Source organism: Hylobates moloch, unplaced genomic scaffold (genome assembly GCF_009828535.3).
Source record: "Hylobates moloch isolate HMO894 unplaced genomic scaffold, HMol_V3 SCAFFOLD_15, whole genome shotgun sequence".
Lineage (NCBI taxonomy): Eukaryota > Metazoa > Chordata > Mammalia > Primates > Hylobatidae > Hylobates > Hylobates moloch.
This window is the reverse complement of record NW_026652290.1, coordinates 44,283,718-44,303,214: the sequence shown is the minus strand read 5'-3', so window position 1 is coordinate 44,303,214 and position 19,497 is coordinate 44,283,718. Positions and strand designations below refer to the sequence as shown.

The 19,497-nt window shown below is 41.7% G+C and overlaps 1 protein-coding gene and 1 pseudogene across 1 annotated transcript in view; one reads left to right on the top strand and one right to left on the bottom strand.

Annotated features, from left to right (window-relative positions):
- The window catches only part of MGAT4A (alpha-1,3-mannosyl-glycoprotein 4-beta-N-acetylglucosaminyltransferase A), a 113,278-nt gene that overhangs the window by 68,828 nt on the left and 24,953 nt on the right, over positions 1–19,497 (bottom strand). The gene's annotated exons all lie outside the window — the stretch shown is intronic.
- On the top strand, positions 6,818–8,208 carry LOC116483701 (14-3-3 protein theta-like; annotated as a pseudogene).

Below are 19,497 nucleotides of genomic sequence, written 5' to 3'. Positions count from 1 at the left end.
CAGCATTAGAATTCTAATGTAGTTCTACATTAGAACTACAAAGATAACTACATAGTTATCTCATGTAGAACTATGTAGATAGTTATAACTGTTACAAACATATAGCTAAGTGTACTATGTAGATAGTTCTACATTAGAACTATCTTAAACTAAAAAGCAGGGTACTGATAATTAACCAGTCACACACTATGGAGTAGCTCTACTAACAAGCGTGTCCTCTTACTGCATGTCCCTAGCTAGATCTGGATATTCCGTATATGACCTATTTCATGCTTTCTCCTTCTTCCCTCTTCTCACTTTCCTCTTGTTCGTTAACTTCCACCTTCCCTCTCCTGATATTCTTCTGCAAAATGCTTTTCAAATTCTTCTGTGTTTCTTTTCTGGATTTTTCATTTTCAATCAAACTTTACTGTTCTCACCTCTTTCTTTTCATGTTATTCATGCTCCCCCCACCCACCCCACAATAGCCCTGTCTCCTTTTTCTTTGTTTCAAATTACTGAGGACTTTATTTCTCCACGTGAATGGTTTAAACAGTCCACTTGCTTGCCCTGCAGGCCCAGACCAAAATCACAGTTGACACCATTTCCAACACCGGCTAGTGCTTCCAGGCTGCGGCACTCCCACTTTAACTGTGGGAACTTGACAGACTCACCCTGTGGTCTTATGAAAGGGGCCTAGTGAACCAGAAGATGCCTCAGACTGAAAAAGGAAAAAACAAATGAACCTGCCTCACTACAGGTGAGGCAGCAGTGAGAATGTGAGCTACAGCCTCCTCCACCCTTGTCTGACTCTTCCAATAGTCCACTGATGATGAGACAGGTGAGGATATAGGTTATCCAGATTTTATCTTCCCATCCCATCTGACTCCTCCTTAACCCTCAATATGTCACCAAGGTCCACTGCACCCAAATTTAGCTATCGTTTCTTTTTTGAAATCTATTTTTAAGGACTGATACTTCATGGCTGTTAGTCTTTCTTAGAAACCTCCCAAAGGATAAAGGGAACATTTAGGCTTTTTTTAAAACAAAAAAAAAGAATATAACTCATTCTGGCTAGCAATTACCATGAGTCCCTCATATTGTTTTATAAATCTAAGACACTGTGGCAAGCAGACTCTGCAGTGACTCCAGTGACCCTCGTCCTTCTGGTATTCACAGACTTCCATAACCTCTGCCCCTTGAGTGCAGGCTGACACAGTGACTTGCTTCTAATGAACAGAATATGGTAAAGGTCATAGGCGTCACTTCCAGGATTATGTTATATTATATAGGACTCCATCTTACATAACATCTATAGTGTATAGTATAATATATGGTGTCTATAGACTTCCTGACTTTGGAGAAGTAAACAACTAAACTGAAAAGCCCACGGGACAAAGAGCTTAGAGCTGCTTCCCAGAAAACAGTCAACAACAAGCCTGGGCTCTCAGTCCTACAGCCACAAGGAAATGACTTCCGCCAACAGTGTGGATAAGCTTGGGAGTGTATTCTTTCCGAGTCAGGTCTCAAGATGATAGTGTAGTCCAGCTGACACCTCAGTGCATCCTTCTGAGATCCCAGGTAGAGGGCTCAGTTAAGCCATGCCCAGTTTCCTAGCCCACAGAAAATAAGAGATAATAAATGTATATCATTTTAAACCACTAAACTTGTGGTAATTTATTACGCATAAATAGATAACTAATACAGATATAGGATCTCAGTGAGCCTATTTTTTCTATATCTTAAAACTTTTTGCTATTTTATTGTCCTAAGAATTATTTTACGATTTTATAATTACTCATCAATCATTCCTAATCATGCTAAAAAAAAACTAAATAAAATGGAAGAATGATAGAATCACCTGGAGGATGGTACACAGTGACATAAATCACCACTATTATATCATCTTTTAGTTTTCTTATTGTGTTGCTAAGACTATTGGCATCATCTTTCAGGATGGTATAAAAGAAGTTCAAAAACACTACTTTGTAGTCTTCTGTAACCTTTGCTGAAAACAACTGAGAATTTAGGATTTTTCCTTTTTGTACCCAAAATGTCAAAAAGAAGAAAAGTCACAGCAAAGACATCTGACAACTGTAGGACAAATCAGAAAATGAATGTAGAAAGACAGGTAGTATCACTATAGACTCTAATAATGTTGGTGAAATTGATCATAAAAGCAAAATCTCAGACTACGAGTCTTCAGATGACAATATCCTTGAAGAATTTTCTCTAATTCAAGATGAGACTTCCAGTTCCAGACCAAGATGGAATAGACACACTTCTCTCTATGCATCCTGCTAAACACAATTATAAACCCAGACAATATAAATAAGAAGGCTGGGCACCATGGCTCACATCCGTAATCCCAACACTTTGGAGGCTAAAGCGGGTGGATCACTTGAGCTCAGAAGTTCAAGACCAGCCTTGGCACCATGGGGAAACCCTGTCTCTACAAAAAATACAAAAATTAGCCAGGCGTGGTGGTGGGCGCCTATAGTCCCAGCTACTCGGGAGGCTGAGGCGGGAGGATGGCTTGAGCATAGGAGGCAGAGGTTGCAGTCAACTGAGTTTGTGCCAGTGCACTCCAGCCTGGGCAACACAGTGAGACCCTGTCTCAACAACCACCACAAAAAATTAAAAATAAGAAGACTCTGAAAGGTGGAAAGCAGAAGGCAGAAAGGGTAGAGTCACTGGGACCCAAGAAACAACACAGCAGTGAGTTCTCTGAATTTTCTTTCTGCCTCGTATATCCTAGAATGGGAACTAGAAAAGTCAGCAACCTGAAAACACCAACAAGAGCACAAAAAAAAAGGACCAAGAAAAGCCTGCTAACTCTATGCAAAGGACTCAGTAAAGGGCAACCTAGCAGGACAGAAAACATCAGACAATCACCACTCTACTCCAGCCATATACCATGAAAACACATGGTCCCATCCCCACTCTATCAGCAATGGCCAGGCAGGGAGCCTAGACTTCCACCCTTGCCCAACTGTTACAAGGCCCCCTCACACCCATAATATGTGGATGGGGTCAGGAAAGACTGAGTGAGGGAGCTGGGACTTTCACTACCCTCCACCAGTAATGAGCCTCCTGGCGAGGTGTGAGTGGAGGCCACAGGAGAAGCAGTAGCAGGGTCCCTTCTCCCCTCTTAGCAAGGGTGGCATCAGCACAGGCCTTAAGGGAAACTGACCTCCCAACCCTGAGCAGCTGGAAGGAGGAATCCCTCCCTGCTGGGTACTGATGGATGCTTTGGACTTTCATCCCATTCCCACCAGCATAATGAGGTGGCACAGCCCCGTACCCTCCCAAAATGATGTCAGAAAAGGCCAGCTATGACAGACAATGTAAATAAAAGCCAGAGTCTTATAACAAACACCCAAAATGCCTTGGACACAACTGAAAATCACTCATATTGAGAACCAGGAAAATCTCAACATCAGTGAGAACAAACTATGAACAGATGCCAACACCAAGATGTCGCAGATGTTGAAATTACCTTGTAAGGATTTTAAAGCAGCCATCATAAAAATGCTTCAATGGGTACATTAAACAAATTTTTAAAACTGATACCCTAAGAAATAGATAATATAAATAAACAAATGGAAGTTTCAGAATACGAAATATAATAATTGAAACAAAAAAAACTTAATGGGTGAGCTCAAGAGCAGATGGAGAGAATCAGTGATCTTCAAGAAAGACAACAGCAATTACCCAATCTAGTCAAAAGAGAGAATATAGACTAAGGAAAAAATTAACAGAGCCTCAGGGACATTTGGAACTGTAACAAAAGATCTGAGATCTAACACTGCTATCATCAGCATCACAGAAGGGATAGAGAAAGAGGGTGGGGTGCGAAAAGTACAATCATGCTGCATGTATGTCCAGGGGTCTTGTAAGATTATAATGGAGGCTGTGGCTCACACCTGTAATCCCAGCACTTTGGAATGTTGAGGCAAGAGGATCGCTTGAGGCCAGAAGTTCAAGACCAGCCTGAGCAACGCAGTGAAACCCCATCTCTACAAAAAATACAAAAATTAGCTGGGTAATGTAGTCCCAGCTACTAGGGAGCTGAGGCAGGAGGATCACTGGAGCCTAGGGGGTTGATGCTAAAGTGAGCCATGCTCACACCACTATACTCTAGCCTGGGCATCAGAGCAAGCCCTGTCTCAAAAAAAAAAGATTATAATGGAGCTGAAAAATTCCTATCGCCTAGTGACACTGTAGCCATTGTAACGGCATAACACAATGCATGACTCACATGGATGTGGTGATGTTGGTGTAAATAAACCTACTGCACTGCCATTCATGTAACGGTCTAGCACATACAATTATGTACAGTACATACTTGATAATGACAATAAACTGTTACTGGTTTATGTATTTACTATACTATACTTTTTATTGTTCTTTTAGAGTATACTCCTTCTGCTCATAGGAAAAAAAAAGTTATCTGGAAAACAGCCTCAGGTCCTTCAGGAGGTAACCTAGAAGGAGGCACTGTTCTCATAGGAGATGACAGCTTCATGTGTGTTACCGCCCCTGAAGGCCTTCCAGTGGGACAAGATGTGGAGGTGGAAGACAGGGAAACTGATGATCCTGACCCTCTGTAGGCCTAGGCTAATGTGTATGTCTCTTCATTTTTAACAACAAAGTTTAAAAAGTAAAAAAATAATAAATTTTAAATAGAAAAAGCTTATAGAAAATGAATGTAAAAAAGAAAATATTTTATGCGGTTATACAATGTGTTTGTGTTTTAAGCTTAGTGTTACTACAAAGGAGTCAGTTGAAATTTTTTTAAGTTAAAAAGTTATAATAAGCTAAGATTAATTATTAATATTTTTTGAGACAGGGTCTTGTTTTGTCACCCAGGCTAGAGTGGAGTGGCCTGATCAAGGCTCACCGCAGCCTCAACCTTCTTGGCTCAAGTGATCATCTCACCTCAGCCTCCAGAGTAGCTGAAGTACAGGTACATGCCACTACACTCAGCTAATTTTTGTGCGTTTTTTTTTTTTTTGTAGAGACAGGGTCTCACTATATTGCCCAGGCTGGTCTTGAACTCCTGGGCTCAAGTGATCCTCCCGCCTCAGCCTCCCGAAGTGCTAGGATTCCATGTGTGAGCCACTACCCCTAGCCAGGTTAATTTATTTTTGAAGAATAATATTTTTATAAACTGAATGTATCCTTAGTTCAGTATTTGTGAAGGCTATGGCAGTCTACAGCAGTGTACGGTAATGTCTTAGACCTTCATATTCACTCCCCACTCACTCACTGACTCATCCAGAGCAACTTCTACTCCTGCACGCTCCATTCATGGTAAGTGCTCTCTACAGGTGTACTGTTTCACCTTTTATATTGTATTTTTACTTTATCTTTTCTATGTTTAAATACATTTAGATACACAAATACTTACCATTGTGTTATAATTGCCTATGGAATTCAGTACAGTAACATGCTACACAGGTTTGTAGCGTAGGAGCAGTACGTAGGTGTGTAGTGGGCTGTACCGTCTAGGTTTGTGTAAGTATACCCTATGATGTTCACACAACAAAACCACCTAACGATGCATTTCTCAGAACACATCCCCATCATTAAGTGACACATGACTGTACTTGGAGAAATAATAGCTAGAATTTCCCAAATTTGGCAAAACACATAAACCTACATAAAGATTCAAGAAGCTGAGCAAAACCCAAACAGGATAAACCCGAAGAAACCCATGAAAAGAAACACCACAATTGAACGTTAGAAAACTAGAGACAAAGAAGAAATCTTGAAATCAACCAGAAGGAAAACACACATGACCTACTGGGGAAAAGATTTTGAATTACAGCAAATTTCTCATCAGAAACCATGGAGATCAGAAGGAAATGGCACATTTTTTAAGCACTAAAAGAAAAGAACTGTCAATCTCAAATTCCATCTCTGGCAAAACTATCTGTAAGGAATAAAGGGAAAATCAAGATATTCTTATAAAAAAGAAAACTGATGGAATTTGCCATCAGCAAACCTATCTGAAAAGAATGGCTAAAGGAAGTTCCTAAAAAAGAAAGGAAATGATAAAGGAAGGAATCTTGCAACATCAAAAAGGAAGAACTGAAAAAGAGAAAAAAATGCAAGGAGACATTCCTTTTCTCCTTGAGTTTTCTAAATTACATTTGATGGTTGAGGCAAAAAGCATAACATTGTCTGATGTGGTTCTCGATGTAAAAGAAATATTTAAAACAATTATAACCAGGCTAAGCAACAAAGCGAGACCCCTATTCTATAGACAAATTAAAGAATTAGCTGGGTGTGGTGGCACGCATCTGTGGTCCCACATACTTGCGGGGTCAGGTGGGAGAACTGCTTGAGCCTTAGAGGTTAAGCCTGCAGTGAGCTGTGACAGAGTGAGAGCTTCTCTCAAAAAAACAAAAAGATCAACTGGGGAGGGCAAAGGACTTTAAAGGAAATAAACTTTCATACTTCACTCAAACTGATAAAACGTCAACCCCAGTAGACCACGGTAAGTTATATATGTATACTTAAATATCTAGAGCAACCACTCAAATATCTATACAAAGAAATACACTCAAAAACACTACGGATACATCAAAATAGAATTTTGAAAACTGTTTCAGGAACACACAAGAAGTCAGGAAAAAAATTAAAACACTGAAGGAACAAACTATAAGGAAAAATAAAATGGTAGACTTGATTAAGCCTAACGTAACAATAATCACATTAAATGTAAATGGTCTAGAGCTCTTGGGGAAGACTTCTCCCAATTCATCCTCCACCCCAGCCCCAGCCCCGGCCTGGCCCCAGCACCAGCCCCAGCCCCAGCCACCCACCCACCATGGAGAAGGCAGAGCTGGCCCAGCAGGCCAAGCACTATGACAACATGGCCACCTACATGAAGGCCATGGCCAAGCGGGGCACCCAGCTGTCCAGCAAGGAGCGCAATCTGCTCTCAGTGGCCTACAAATATGGGGTCAGGGATTACAGGTCCACCTGGAAGGACATTTTGAGCACTGAGCAGGAAACTGACACCTCCGATATGAAGTTGCTACTGATTAAGTACCATAGGGAGAAAGTGGAGTCTGAGCTGAGATCCACCTGCCCCCATAGGCTTGGAATTTTTGGATACACCATGGTCTTGGAATTTTTGGATAAGTATTATATTCAATAGCCAATGCAACTAATCCAGAGAGAACCGTCTTCTATTTGAAAGTAAAGGGGGATTACTTTCAGTATCTTGCTGAAGTTGCATGTGGTAATGATCAAAAACAGAAGGTAGGTCAGGTACAGTGGCTCATGCCTATAATCCTAGCACTTTGGGAGGCCAAGGCAGGTGAATCACCTGAGGTCAGGAGTCCGAGGCCAGCCTGGCCAACATGGCAAAACCCCATATCTACCAAAAATACAAAAATTAGCTGGGTGTGGTGACGCATACCTGTAATCCCAGCTACTCAGGAGGTTGAGGTAGGAGACTCACTTGAACCCAGAAGGCGGAGGTTGAGTGAGCTGAGATAGCACCACTGTACTCCAGCCTGGGTGACAGAGCGAGACTCCATTTCAAAATAAAAACAAAACAAAACAAACAAAAAACACAGATGGTAGATAATTCCCAGGAGCTTACCAAGAGGCATTTGACAATTTGATAAGCAAGAGAGAGATGCAATCCCCCCTTCCAATCTGCCTGGGGCTGGCTCTTAACTTTTCTGTGTTTTACTATGAGATCCTTAACAACCCTGAGCTCACCTGCCCACTGGCTAAAATGGCTTTTTTTTTTTTTTTTTTTTTTTTGAGACAGAGTCTTGCTCTGTCTCCCAGGCTGGTGTGTGGTGGTGCAATCTCAGCTCACTGCAACCTCCGCCTCCTGGGTTCAAGTGATTCTTGTGCCTCAGCCTCCCGCATAGCTGGGACTACATGTGCTCGCCATCATGCCAGTCTAATCTTTTGTATTTTTAGTAGAGACGAGGTTTCACCATGCTGGCCTGCCTGGTCTCGAAATCCTGGCCTCAAGGGATCCACCCACCTTTGCCTCCCAAAGTGCTGGGACTACAGCGTGAGCCACCGCACCCAGCCCTAAAACAGCCTTTGATGAAGCCACTGCAGAACTTGATACACTGAAGACTCAAAGACAGCCCCCTCATCATGCAGTTGCTGAGAGACAACCTAACAACACTGTGGACATCACACAGTGCAGGAAAAGAACGCAATGCAGCAGAAGGGGCTGAACACTAAATGCATGCAGGGTGTTATCCTTCCCTTCAAGAAAGCTTTTTACCACGTCCATTCCTTATTCCACTTGGATTTCCTGTAGCAAAGAAACCTATTCATGTGTATGGAACCAACTGTTTATAGTATTTCCACACTGCAGCTTTGAGAAAACCTGATTCCCTGATTTGTGTTTGTCTTGGCTTTCCTGGTGTGCAGTTACTGCTGTAGAAAAGTATTAACAGCTTCATTCCATATAAACAAAAGTAACTTGAAGAAACTTATGTAGAGGACATATTTGTATCTGGTATTTAATCTTAATCAGGTCTGCAAGTGACTGTGTGTGTGTTTTTTGTTTTGTTTTGTTTTGTTTTGTTTTTGAGACGGAGTCTCGCTCTGTCACCCAGGCTGGAGTGCAGTGGCGCGATCTTGGCTCACTGCAAGCTCCGCCTCCCGGGTTCACGCCACTCTCCTGCCTCAGCCTCTCCGAGTAGCTGGGACTGCAGGGCGCCTGCCACCACGCCCGGCTAATTTTTTGTATTTTTAGTAGAGACGGGGTTTCACCGTGGTCTTGATCTCCTGACCTCGTGATCTGCCCGCCTTGGCCTCCCAAAGTGCTGGGATTACAAGCGTGAGCCACCGCGCCCGGCCGACTGTGTTTTGTATTACTGTAAAGGTATGAAAATGTAGTTAATTACAATTTAAAGAGTGTTCCACAGAACTTTTTTTTTTTTTTTGAGACAGGGTCTGGCTCTGTTGCCCAGGCTGGAGTCCAGTGGCACAATCTTGGCTCACTGCAACCTCCGCCTCCCAGGCTCAAGAGATTCTCCTCCCATTTCTGCCTCCCAAGTGGCTGGGACTACAGGCATGCACCACCATGCCTGGGTAATTTTTCTATTTTTTGTAGAGATGGAGTCTCACTTCGTTGCCCAGGCTGGTCTCGAATTCCTGACCTCAGGTGATCACCCCAACTCAGCCTACCAAAGTGCTGGAATTACAGACAGGAGCCACCACACCCAGCCAACTTCCTAATTTCTACATTCCCTCCCTTGCTCTCTGGGATTTCCGTTCAGTAAGCAACTTTTTTATGCTCTTAATATATTTCTTTTTAGTAGGAACGCAGAAGTATTAGACTGAATGGAAAAGCACTTGCCATCTCTGGGCTGGAGGCCATAAATTTGAAATGCCTCTTATATCACATATTGTAGAGGTCATGTACATCTGTGGCAACAGGGAGTTTTCCTATTCACTCTTCATTTGCTGCTGTCTAAGTTGATGTCTCTTCCCAATAAAAATTCACTGACACCTCCTGCCTTTGCAGTTCTGGTATTCACTTTACTATGTAATAGAAGTAGCATGTTGCTGCCAGAATACTAGCATTGCTTTTGGCAAATTAAAGTGCATGTTATCTCTTAATACACTAGAAAGGGGAAATAAGTACACAAGTCCAAGTCTAAAAGTTTAGTCCTTTTCCATGCAGATTTGTGCACATGTGACAGAGGGTATCCAGCCTGTCTAGTGATTGTTCTTTAGAGGTGGACCACTACTATGTGCTGCTAATCACTGGCTGTAGTCCCAAAACAGCCTTGTAAAAATGCTATGCCCTATGAAACGGCAGAGGAACACAAAATAAAATCTCATTTTATAAACCATTTACTATGGCTTTGTAACAACTGCATACCCATACGTTAAGAAACGGGTGAATTTATTACTTTCTAAGGTTTATTGATATCTCCCTTTTATCTTATGTAAACTGTAGTAACGATGCCTATATTTCTGCATTGTGAACCACTTTTTTAGGGGTGCCTGGAAATGTATAGAATTGGACTGCATTTCTTAGAGTATTTTACTATAGATCAATTTCATGGGCCATCTCTTCCTCAGATGTAAATGATCTCTGGTGAAGTGTTACATGGAACAAAGTGGACATTTTGAAACCAAAAATAATATAAATAGTCTAAATACAACAATTAAAAGAGAGAGTGGATTTTAAAATATGATCCAATGAAATGCCATATAAAAGGAAGGCATCCATGCCATGGAATCCTCCTCAGAAAGATAACAGAGCAAACTACTCAAACACCCAGCAACTTGGATGGGCCTCATGGGCATCATGCAGAATAAAAAATTCCAATCTCTCACACACTGTATGATTCCATTTATATAACATTTCCAAAATGACAAAGTTATAGTGAAGGATAATAGACTAGGTTCCCAGGGGTTAGGGATGATGGGGGATGCAGGGGTTGGTGTGACTATCAACACCACAGGGGAGACCTTTGTGGTGACAGAATTGTTCTATAGTGGTGGTTACAAGAATCTGACATGATAAAAGGACACAGAACTATCCACACTCATAATACCAACGTCAATTTCCTGATTTTGATATTGTACATTATATACACATAAGTTATCCCAAGAAGTAACTGTCAGGGAAAGATGGGTGAAGGTTGCACTGTATCTCTCTGTCTTTGCAGCTTCCTTTAGTTCTACAATTATTTTTAAATAGGTTTTTGAAAAAGCAAAGCAGAAAAGAACCAATGAACGAATAATAATTATTAAGGGCAAAAAGAAAATAGGGCATGTTCATCCAGTGGATCATTGAACTGAAAGGACTTCACCACAACGTTTGTCAGAGGAGCCCAGAACACTGCCTTACTAAGAGAATGTGTAACAGTACTCTTTTGTCTACTGTGTATTTGTACAAGATTAACTGGATGGGTTCATAAGAAGACAAATGCTAAAGGTTGATGTACACACAAAAGTGACTAGAAAGAGAATGTTAAAAGATTTTTCATTCAATTGATCATTCTAATTGCTGTTTATAAACCTAATAATAAAAATGTTTTACAACTGAAAAGATGGCCATTCTCTTTTCAAAATTGTTAGCTGTCAGTTTTCAAAAACTGACATTTGCATTTGATGATTCAAGTGCAGAAGAACCAGAAGTAGTGATAAGCTGGCTGGGTGTGGTGGCTCATGCCTATAAAAAAATTCCAGCACTTTGGAAGGCCAAGAGAGGCAGATCATCTGAGGCCAAGAGTTTCAAGACCAGCCTGGCCAACACGGTGAAAACCCGTCTCTACTAAAAATACAGAAATTAGACAGGTGTGGTGATGTGCGCCTGTAATCCCAGCTACTTGGGAGGCTGAGGCAGAAAAAAATCGCTTGAACCCAGGAGGCAGAGGTTGCAGTGAGCTGAGATTGCATCACTGCACTGCAGCCTGGGCAACAGAGCAAGACTCCGTCTCAGAAAATAAAATTAATTAAAAATAAATAAATATACTCTGAAATCTCCTCACATGTGCTTACATTAATGCTCATTAATCCTCTCTTCTTTACACAGATCCCAGTATCAACCCTCCTTTTACTCATCTCCTGACCAGGAGCACAAAACTGTTATCCATGCCTTTCCATTTTCCCCTTCATTATCCTCTGCACCTTACATTTCTAACTGGAAACCCTTCAATGACTAACTGCTTAACTCTCCAACATGATCTCCTCACGTTGCCCAGGATCTTTCTTGCTTCAGTATTACCAAGCTGCTTGGAGTGCTCCAAGCCCACTTACTATGAGTTTCATTGCTCTACGCTCATGCTGTCTGCCTACCAGATCCCACCTTCTCTTTCTTTATTGGAAAAAATTCCATGCATCCTTCAAAATACTCTTTCGTTGTCTTCCTGGGAAGTTTTCTCTGACCTCTATCCTCTCTTTAGCTCCTTTTTATCTTGTTAACTACACTATTTTATATCAACACAAACTGTACTATAATTACATACTTACCTCTTTTTCCCTCCTCAGCTATGAGTTCCTTGACAGCAGGTTTGCCAGGAGTACCTGACTATCCCCAGGTTCAGTGATTCACTTGAAGGGCTCACAGGGCTCAGCATTGAGTTGCAGCACAGGGAAAAGACACATGGAGAGAAGTTTGGAAGAAACCAGGTATGCAGTGACACAGGACACACTTACTTCCCCCAGTAGCGAGCGCTGACAACACATGCAATGTGTTGTCTACCAGGGAAGCTCATTGGAGACTCAATGTCAAAGGCTGTTACTGCGGGGTGGTCACATAGGCACCCGCTGCCTAGTATATACCAAAATTTCAGACTCCAATAAGGAAACCAGGTGTTCAGCATATCCACACAACTTGTACAAATAGTTTAGGCACACTGAGCCACTCTTCTCATGTAGGGAAAGATTATTATCAGGGTTTATCAGCCAAGTTCCCAGCGGCCAGCCGAGGACCAGCCTTTCAAGCCAGCCTTTCTGATAATTAGCAGTCTCAGATTTGCCATGCTAATTAACTCTTTTCTGCATAGCAAGAATCATATTTTAGTCTTTTTTTCCCCTAAATGCCATTGCCTTACAGAATGCCAAGCAATAGTAACAAGAGGCAAATCCTCTTAAACTAAAAAAAAATTTAAAAATTGATCAATAATACGCATAAAATTTGTTATACCATTACTTATAAGATTAAGCTAATTATGGTAATTGTAAAATGGAATACTATGGACCCACTACAATTCACGGTATGGGAAACATTTGTGATAATATTAAGCAAAAAATGTACATTATACAATATGCGCAGTATGAGGTCAATCCCATTTTTTGAGGGAGACACATATGTAGTACTGTGAGACAAATTAGCAAACATAGGAAGACATGTTTGCCATTTCCGCTTGAACCCCGAGTTTGTGACAAAATGCTCCCTGGAAGAATGCTTTGAAGCAAAATAGGGTAGAGCACATGGCCCACCACATCACTTGCCTGAGTCATGATGTTTCTTATAGGATACGTGACCCATCCTTGCCTTTTTCTGCACGTGAGATAACATCTGACGGGGTTAGTGAGTATGCTTCTGCAAGCTATAACCAGATATCCTCTTATACCCAAACCTCATGATTCCACTTTTATGGAACTTTCTGAGCAAGTGTGATATGATTTTACCTGGAATGGTCCTGCACTACCTGCATGTAAGCAGTGGCTGGAACACTGTGCAGAGGCCATCTCACAAGACCTCTCCAAAGGACCACACCCGGGCTAGTGGCCTCAGGCTATAGTCCTTAGCAAGACTTCTGAGTGAAATTAACTTTAATTCTTTAAAAGCTTGATTTTTTTCTTTAGTTGACTATATATATAATATATACTACATATAATATCATATTCATATATACTATAAACACCATATATTTACTATATATATCATATTAGTATATACTTTATATTATATTAGTATATATTGCATTATCTATCTATCTATTTATAAGGTAGGTCTCAGAACCCCTTTACACTCTCTTCAAAATTAGACAACCCCAAAGACCTTTTGTTTATGTGAATTATATCAATCAACATTTACCATATTGCAAATCCAAACCAATAAACTTTTTAAAGATGTATTTAAAATTCATTTAAAAGTCTATTACATGTTGGCTAGGCACGGTGGCTCATGCATGTAATCCCAGCACTTTGGAAGGCCAAGGGAGGCAGATCACCTGAGGTCAGGAGTTTGAGACCAGCCTGGCTAACATGGCAAAACCCCGTCTCTACTAAAAGTACAAAAATTAGCCGAGTGTGGTGGCGGGCACCTGTAATCCCAGCTACTCAGGAGGCTGAGGCAGGAGAATCACTTGAACGTGGGAGGCGGAGGTTGCAGTGAGCCGAGATCGCGCCACTACACTCCAGCCTGGGGAACAAGAGCAAGACTCTGTCTCAAAAACAAAAAAAACAAAAAAAACACAATCTATAACGTGTTAGCATAAACAATGCATTTTATTAAAAATAATTGTTTTCTAAAAAAAATTAGTGAAAAGAGTGACATTTGCTCACATCTCTTTAATTCAGCTGAATAGAATATAGCTGAGTTCTCATCTGCTTCTGCTATTTCTTATGAGAGTGGAAAAGGCTATTATAAAAATGGTCTTCACTTCATGAACCTCCTCAAAGGGTCTAGGGATCCCCACAGGTCCTTGGATCACATGTTCAGAACCACCAATCCAGAAAAAATGAAAGAAAATATACCAAAAATGTTTAACACTGCTCTAAAGATTTAGTTCATTGGTACTTTATTTAAGAGTTCATCCTATTAGTTAAGGCTGATCTATTAGTCTCTTTTTTATGCTATTCTTGTCCACTACTGGTTTCAGAGTCCAGTGCAACTTTATCCACTGTATCCATTGTACAATGGGTCTAGAACTAGACAATTACTCACATCCCCAAAACCTGATTAGTAATGTTTCTGAAGCAGCACAAAAAAATCAGTTAATGTTCTGTAATAACCCAATGTTCTCGATGTAGTCCCCTCTAATACGTCAGCCATGAATAATATCCTTTCAGAATTAAGAATACTTCAAACATAGATTCCAGACAACCTCTGAGCACAGCACATGTACTGCTTCAGAAGCTTTCCAACCTGGAAAAATTAGATTAGGAGTCTGTTTCAGGAAATGGATGCTAGCCAACTAAGCTGAACATAAAATAATACCATGCCAAGTGCAAGGTCTAAATCGGCCAACTTTAACATATCAGCAAGAAAGGCTGCTGACCAATTTGGCAGAGGCTAGGTCTACATTCTAGACCCTCGTTAGGTCCTGTTTTAAAATTAGGTCCTTATTTATAACACCTGAGACATTCAAGACTTCTTTTTACAAAGTCTACATGGCAAAAACTTTCTTATGCCCTGATGTTGTGTGTGTATATTTACAGCTCGAAGAGTCCCAGGTGTGCTGGTGCCTAACCCTGGCTGCCAATCAGAATTACCTGGGGGCACGTCCAAGAACTTCCCAGGGGATGTCTAACTTCTAGCATAACAGAGTGAGAAGGCTCACAAATCCTCTTCCCACAAAGCAACTATAAAGCTGGTCAAGAGTCAAAAACAACCTAGTTGGTGCTCTGGAAAGCAAGCAAGACATTCAACAAACTGAGAAGTGTTTATTCATGAAACCCACTGGACTCTAGGTGAGAACAGCACAAGTCTGTGACTTTTCCTGCCAGGAGCTGCCCTCATCTCCCCTGCCCTCAGCTCTGTCAATTCAGAAGTTTAACAAGCGTGGGGCAGGCTTTGAAAACTAGCAAACTCACTGCCGCTGCTGGCAGGGACTCATTGGATTCACAGTGTTGTCAGTCAGAGCAGCAAGCCCAGAGGCAGGCAAGCAGCACGGAGGGCCAGAGGCCTGTTGCCATGAGGCTGCTGTTCTATCTGGGACAGGCAATGGACTGGCACACCAGCTGGAGACGTAACAGGGAGGCCTTGAAAGTGAGATGGCTGTAGGGGGCTTATAAAGCTCTTCACACATCCCAGGTGGACTGGAGGGTCTGAGCAAGCACAGCAGACAGCAGTGCAGGCCCACACCACCCATGCACACCTGGTCATTAGAGCCCATGCATGCACACACACGGAGGAGCTGTAAAACGAGACCAGGGCAAAGTACAGCTGGGGCGCACTCGCAAACAGCTTGCAGCACCATGTGCTCCACAGTCCAACAGGTCCTGAGCAGAGAAGGGAGCCCTACTGGCTCAAGGCGTTTCACTACAAGCTCTGACCAATCTTTGCTGAATACTATGCTATGCAGACACAGAGGCAACCTCTCTAGGAAACCAGGCTTAAAAATAAAAGCTAATCAAAACGGAAGTACAGGGACATCCAGAGTCAGATATCGCCGGAGAGACAGACTTGAGATTTAGTCCAGTCCAGTTACTTAAACAAATAGCAAATAAAACAATCACCATCCACTTGAGTTAAAATGTAAAGAATCCAGAACTGCATCACTATATTATCTAAAATATATGGTGGTCAACAAAAATTCACAAGACAGCAAAGAAAAAAGAAACCAGGACTCATACTCGGGGGAAAAATAAAATTCCAGCAGTCAATGGAAATGGTCTCTGAGTATTCGCAGATGCTGGATTTAGCAGACGAAGACTTCAAAACAGTTACTATAAATAAGTTAAAAGAACTAATAAAGCCAAGTTTAAAGAACTAAAGGACCATGTGAGGAAACTGACTCAATAAATAGAGAAAATAAAGAGACAGGAAATATAAAACAAAATGGAATTTAGTTGTTACAGCAACTAAAATTAAAATTCACTAGAGAGGCTCAGCAGCAGATTTCAGATGGCAGAAGAACAGAAGAATCAGTGAACTTGATGTTAGATTAATAGAAATTATCGAGTCTGAAGAACAGAGGGAAAAAAGATTGAGGAAAACTGAACGAACTGAACAGACTGAACAGAGAGGCCTCAGAGTATAGGATACCCCCAAGCGTGCACAGAAGGAAATAGAGAAAAAGTAGTAGAAAAAAATATATGAAAAAGTAATGACTTTCTACGAACTAGGAACAGAGGGGAACTTCCTCAACCGGATAAAGAACACCTCCTTAAAGGCAGAAGAATCTCTGAAAAATGTCAATCAGACTGTGGTACACCCTCGGCATAAAGCTTCCCACTGAGGAATAAAATCCAAAGGTGTCCCTGTGGCCTCGATATCCAGTGTGACCTGGCCCCTGCCTGCTTTTCCAACTTTATCTCCCACCACACCCCCGACACTCCCTACCCCAACAATGCTTTAGCCACACTAGCTTCCTTTTACACTCTCCTAATGTGCCACACTCACTCTGGCCTCAGGACTTTTGTACTTGCTGTGATACTGCCAGGACCCCTCTTCACTCTAACTCTCTGGCTTCTTATTATTTAGGTCTCAGTTCAACTGTCACCTCCTCAGAGAGGCATTCTGTGACCATTCGCATCTAAACAGCCGTCATTCCCACCTCAGTCACTTGTCATCGCCTTAGCTTGTTTGGTTGTCAGTATTCATCCCTCTCTGAAATAACTCAGTCTGCCCAGTTGCTCAACGATGACTGTGTAACATCCCCTCACTTAGCATCTCTGTAAGTAGGCTCTATATAGCAAGGACATTACCTATCTTGTTTACCATGAAATCGCCAGTGCCTAGTGGATCACCACCTAGTACATGCTCAATAAACACTAGGTGAATGAATAAATTAACTGAGCTGAAGAGAGAAAAAGCAGCAATACGAAGAAAGCTACTTCAGATCAAAAGCACTATGCTGGCCTATGTAAAAAGTGTAAAAGCTCTATGTAAGCAGTCACTTACATCTGTAATCCCAGCATTCTGAGAGGCCAAGGCGGGTGGATTGTTTGAACTCAGGAGTTTGAGACCAGTCTGAGCAACATGGCAAATCCCTACATTCACAAACACTACAAAAATTAGCCATTCAGCCTGGGCAACATAGCATGGCCCCATCTGTACCCTCCAAAAAACACAAAACTTAGCAGGGTGCGGTAGCATGCACTGTGGTCCCAGCTACCTGGGAAGCTGAAGTGGGAGGACTGCTTGAGCTCAGGAGCCCAAGGCTGCAGTGAGCAGTGATCATACCATGGTCCTCCAGCTTGGGACAGAGCGAGACCCTGTCTTAAAAAAAAAAAAAAAATTAGCCAGGCATGGTGGCATGTACCTGTATAGTCCCAGCTACTTGGGAGGCTAAGGTGGGAGGATAGCTTGAGCCCAGGAGGCAGAGGTTGCACTGAACCATGATCACACCACTGCACTATAACCTGGGCAACAGAGCCAGATCCTGTCTCAATTAAAAAAAAAAAAAGTACTATGCCAATAAACCACTAATATCCTGTAACTAGGATTAGCAAATTTCCCTCAAGATCAAATTTGTTATTGCAGTAGTTTATGTGCTGAGACCAATAAGGTCATTGTTCAATTACTCCTCCACAGCTGAGCAAATATGCTTCTGAAGAGTACACCAGAGGCACAACTGACATGTGGGAACAAATATCCCTTAAAGCAGGTGACAGGAGGACATTTGGAGTGCTGCATTTCTACCTTATCATTAACCCTAGCTTTCTGATAAGGAAACCCAAGTTACTTACCTTGATTCCAAGAAGCTCCCCTGAGAAGAGGGTTTATTGAGCTTCTAGATCTTAATCAGCACACTGAAAGATTACCTTTCGTTACTGCCCCAGCAAAATGCCTGGCACCACCCCGGAAATGCTTGCCCTTTCCCCATTTTAAGCACGGATTGCAATGCTGTGCAGGTTTCATGGGTGTGATTAATTCATTGGACCATGGACTCTCTTAGGTACAGAGGTCATAATGATCTTGAATGATGGTTCTAGATCGCAGGGAGCTTCACTCACCAGCATACCTAAGCAAGTTCAGCAGCAGCATCCAGGCTCCTTGTTCCACCTGATCACGGCCAGTCATTCTCTACCACCACCTCTCACTTCATGAACTGGGTGACTGCATGCTATCTTTGCCTAGGACGGCTCCAATTTACAACTGTTACCCTAGCATGACTGTCAACAGTACTCTCTTTACTCTCAAGTGCCCTGCTCTGGACAGTAAATCATATGATCACCCTAGCTACAGAGGAAATTAATACTGTCCATTTTAAAAGTATCTATAGTGGAACAATTGATTAGGTGATTGTGGAGTAGTCCGAACTTAATGAAAATCAACTAACAATACAATTCCCATTATTGAACACAGCTCAGTGTGCCCAAACACTGAAAAATCAGAAAACCAATGCAGATGCTGAACCGATTTATAAAAATAATAACACAGAGGTTTTGATATTGTGCCCTAAATGCTATCCACCATGTATGTAGGGACAAAAAAGCTATTTCTACTCTTTTATGTCATGATCTAAACCCTAAAAGTTAAGCTTCTGAGTGAAGAAGAATGAAAATTCTAGACAATAGCCAGTTTGGATGAATTTGGACCAGAATCTTGCTAGGAACTAGAGAACGGAATGGTGTAAAAAGTGGCTTCGGAGTGACATCAGCAAAAATGGTAGAGGAGGGGCTACCAAGATGTGTCCCTCCCCAGAAGTATCAAAATGATGTGATTTTTTTATTTTTATTTTTATGATCGCAGCTCACTGCAACCTCTGCCTCCAGGTTCAAGTGATTCTGCTGCCTCAGCATCCCGAGTAGCTGGGACTACAGGCACCCGCCACCACGCCCAGCTAATTTTTGTATTTTTAGTAGAGACAGGGTTTCACCATGTTGGCCAGGATGGTCTTGATCTCTTGACCTCATGATCCACCCGCATCAGCCTCCCAAAGTGCTGGGATTACAGGCGTGAGCCACTGTGCCCAGCCTGATGTGAATTAAAAAAAAAAAAAAAGTTGTAGAATATACATGGCATAATGCTATCTGTGTAAATTTTTTAGATACATAAAATTATATATGTACATATATACATACATAAAAAGTGAATATTCACATCCATAAATCAACATATAAAAATGCACTACAGGAGTATACAACGTGATGTGGTTTGCCTCA